The 4510-nt window shown below is 35.6% G+C and overlaps 1 long non-coding RNA gene across 1 annotated transcript; it reads right to left on the reverse strand.

The window, feature by feature from the left end:
- Positions 1-453: 453 nt before the first annotated feature.
- Positions 454-1151, reverse strand: LOC127108389 (uncharacterized). The gene is made up of 3 exons (XR_007796035.1): positions 962-1151; positions 607-714; positions 454-520 (listed from the first exon to the last, which is right to left on the reverse strand). It is a non-coding gene; the product is annotated as an uncharacterized LOC127108389 (long non-coding RNA).
- Between the last annotated feature and the right edge of the window lie 3359 nt (positions 1152-4510).

The raw sequence follows: 4510 nt of genomic DNA on the forward strand, positions 1-4510 counted from the left end.
TGACAACAGGTCAGCAATTGAGTTAGCAAAGAATCCAGTAAACCATGAAAGGAGCAAACACATTGACGTTCGTTTCCACTTCATTGGAGAACACGTGAAGGAAGGAAATGTCGAATTGAAGCATGTAGCAAGTAAGGACCAAGCAGCAGATATTTTCACAAAACCACTATCAAAGGAAATCTTCGACAGAGGCAAGAAGTTGATAGGAATGATGAATGGAAGAAACATTTAAGTTTACAGAGGAGTTTTGTTGAATAAACTTTAAATGTTACAGTTAATGGGCTTTTAATAATAAGTTAGTGGAGAGAATTGGAAGGTCAATAGACAGTGGGAAAATTAAGAGTATTTACTATTTATCTTAATTAGTAGAATAACTAAAGTTTTCTGTATGTATAAAAGTCCAAAATTGCATTCTAATAATATACAGAAGTTTACAAACGAATCGTTCTGACAACAATAACTACTTCCTGCTGTTCAGGTCGCCACTCTAAAGGAAGCTTTGAATACACTTGTTCAGCTCCTTGATAAGATTAACATGCCAAGTTTAGATGGTTATGGAGTGAATGGACATTCTATACACTACACTTTTAAGAAGTTGCAACCTACCAGCAAAAGTCAGCAAAGAAGCCTTCCAAGCAGCTAGGTTAATCTTGATTTTGTCCATCATAGGCTGAAAATGAATGGTCTTGGGTCTTCCTTTGAAAATAGGGATACCTAAATACAAGAAAAGGTTATAGCCAACAACAAAACCAATAGAAAAGGAAATACTATTGAGCCTGATCTCGGAGAGAGAGCCATCAAAAATTATGGATTTTTGAGGGTTTATAACTTGGCCAAAGATCTGAGCATATCTATCAAAGAAACTGGTAAAGGATTAGATGTTGGAAGAGTTAGCCTTGAAAAAAAAAGATGACATCATCAGCATATAAGATGTGAGAAGGCACAAAGGAATTTCTATTACCTTTGATCAGCTTGAGATTATCATAGCTGACAAGCTTAGTAATGCCTCTACTAAGCACTTCCTTTGCAAGGCAGAAAAGAAGAAGGGGCAGGGGGCCCCCCTGCTTGACACCTCTAGAACAAGAGAAGAAACCTTCATGTCTACCATTGACTGAGATAGAGGTCCTAGCTTATTGGAGGATAACCATGATCCAATCATAGAAAGTGTTGCAGAAGCCAAAAGTCTTCACGGCTTTAATTAAGAAGGCCCAATCAATAATATTGAAAATTTTGCAATGTCAATCTTAAAGGCAAGATTTCCACTAAAAGATTTGTTGTGCAACATGAAGGTGTGAAAAACACAAGAAAGGGGGATTTGAATTGGATTTTTAAAAGAATTTTTTTTATCCAAAATCAAAACACCACTAACAAGTTAATAAAAAAGAGATAAAAACATAATGATTTTTATCCTGGTTCGTTTGAACTCAAAGCTAATTCAGTCCACCCGCCAAGGTGATTTTGCCTTATACACAAGGACTTAATCCACTATGATCAACATATCACAATAAACATAAAGAATAACCTTCTTTGTCTTCTCAAGGATCTAACTAAACCTTAGTCTCCTTAAGGACTCACAAAGAACAACTTTCTTTGTCTTCTCAAGGATAACCTCCTTAAGGACTCAAACAAAATAGTGTGATTAAATATTTAGTGTGTTACAAGATGCTTCTACACAAGAAGATTTTTTCATAAATAAATAAAAAACACTTAAATAAAATTGTATACAAAGAATGATAGTTTCTCACAAAGAAAAAATAGCTTGTCAAAATACCTGTGCAAATCAGTGTTTTCATCAAGTCTCCAATGCATGCTTATATAGAGAAGCATGTGACCGTTGGAGGGAAAATGGGGAAAGCTCCTTGAGCGGCTGTCCACTGTTGGATGGGAAAAGAATGATACCATGTACTGTCCTTTCACCCATAAATGCAAAGTTCAGAAACTGATGATGTTGCACATCATATGATCAGAATTAGAATTGGTTGTTAAAGCTACAAAATAAAAAACCATTAGGGTATCAAAATTGTTCTCACACAAATACACTATTGTTATCATCAAAACTCAAGGTATAGATGCAGAAACAAATCTTATTCTAACAATCTCCCCCTTTTTGATGATGACAAAATATATATTTTGATGAACAGTTTTGTACAGGGTAATCACAGAAGAATACATCTTACAGAAGCACAAAGCTCCCCCTGAGATGTATAATCCCATAAAGATAAAATCAGAATGAAAGAACACTTTCCTGATTTACCTTTTGAAATACCAGAGTGAATATTCAATCAGAATTTGGTTTATCTTCAGAAGTTAGTTGATGTTGTCCAGAGCACTGGTTGATAACATCATCATTTTGATAGGATTTACATCAAAGTCTTTTCTTTAGAATCTTTTCTTCCTTGAAGGATAAGGTGATTTTTCAGAAGTAGCACACTTAGAACCATTTTGATTCTTTGAGAAGTAACCCTGAAAAACACTTCACAAACTTTTCTCGAAGTATTTATTAACATAAGCATTTGATCAATGTTTGGGTTTTTACTTAGGAATTTATATATCAAAATGAACACTTAATTCTTCCCCTTTAGAATGTTATGTTTTCTCCCTTTTGTCGTCAATCAAAAAGAAAAAAAAAATAGAGAGAAACAAAACAATATTTCATTGATTAAAATGGCCAATAGGCAGTGCAGAGTACAATGAAAAGAAACAAAATAAAATTTCAAGAAAGTTAAAGTAAATAAAATCTAGGGTGTCGCATCTTGAAAAATACGATTCCTCGCGATGGTCGCGGAAAAAATTACGTTCGAACAGAGTCACCACCGAACTTTATTTATCCCAACAAAGGGATAGGAAAATATCGATAAAACCTTTAGGAAATGGAATAATGGTCGTCGCAACCATATTCGGGTTCGGGAGTGGATTACGTAAGGGGAAGGTATTAGCACCCCTTACGTCCGTTGTACTCAACGGGAACCTTTTAGTTTTGTGTTTCGAGTGTTAATTTATGTTTGTTTGTTATCTTTGGGTTAAAATGTTGAAAATAGAAATGGATGAGAACCTCAAAAAGGAGAAAGGGGAGGTTTTTTATTAGAGTGCTCGCGAAGATACAGCAATCTCCTGCCTACGTATCCTTATGGTGCAATAAGAAAATCAGAGCATTCGTAGTTCGGGGAACTACGGTTGGTTGATGTCTTTTAGTGAACAACTGCTTAGATCGCGTTCTAAAGGCTAAACGCTGGCTTGTCTACTCTCAGCGAAGGCTTAAGCATTGGTTTGTTATGCGCATTAGAAAGGATTAACAATGTTCTTTCTGAAAAGAGTTTAGGTCACACGGAGGTGACAAATTGGATTAATATGTTGGATGTTTTGATTGGTTGATATGTTTTGAGTTGGATGACGATTACTCGGATAGTCGAGTAAGACAACTCGTATCCTAACAGTCGGGAAAGGGAATAGAAGACTCTAGACCACTTTCTCTTTCATCCTAATTTATAGGGAAGATTAATAATAGTTAAGGTGTTTTTGAAAGGATGACGAATACTCGGATAGTCGAGTAAGACAACTCGTATCCTAATAATCGGAAAAGGAATAGAAGACTCTAGACCGCTTTCTGTTTCATCTAAATATTTATGAAAATAAGGTTGTATATGGTTGATGTATTTTAGAATAGACGACAAGTACTTGAATGGCTGAGTAAGACAACTCATATCCAAGCGTTTGAGAGGAGAAATTGAAAACTCAAGACCATCTCCTTTTTCGTATTGTTTTGATTGAGAATGATTTGACTTACGGTAGGATTCGGCGGAAAAATGACAATTATTCGACTGACCGAGTAAGAGAACTCGTATTCAAACAATTGAGGAGAGGAGCTGAAAACTCAAAAATCATCTCCCTTTTCATTAGGTTTATTATGAGAATGATTTGATTAAGTTGTATGTTTGTGAAAAAATGACAATTGTTCGACTAACCGAGTAAGAGAACTCGTATTCAATCAATTGAGGAGAGAAGTTGAAAACTCAAAGCCCTCCCTTTTCATTTCACTTATTATGACAGTGTTTTAATTTAAACTGGGTTTAGAAGTTTGTAAAGAAATGACGAGTGTTTAACTGACCGAGTAAGAAAACGCGTATTCAAACAATCGAGGGGAGGAGTTAAAGGCTTAAAACCATCTGTAGGTGCTTAATTGGCTGCATTATATGGTAAAACACTAGCTGGTTACTAATGTCTTGACCAATGTCATGACATGTATGTGTGACTATATTGTAGTTGCTGCAGGACTAGCTAACACAGGATTTATTGAATGTCAAACTGGATGCTGTGACATTCATACCTGTCAGCAGATACTAAGAAATAGAACAGCTGGTGTTCTGTTAGAACTTAGTATTTATTTCCAGTCTGGTTATCAAGGAAAGACCAGACCTGGCATAAGGCCTACTGACTGAATGTCAAACTGGATGTTATGACATTCATTGACAGCAGCTACTGAACATTAGACAGAGTGGTGTTCTGCTATACT

This window comes from Lathyrus oleraceus, chromosome 7 (genome assembly GCF_024323335.1).
Source record: "Lathyrus oleraceus cultivar Zhongwan6 chromosome 7, CAAS_Psat_ZW6_1.0, whole genome shotgun sequence".
NCBI lineage: Eukaryota > Viridiplantae > Streptophyta > Magnoliopsida > Fabales > Fabaceae > Lathyrus > Lathyrus oleraceus.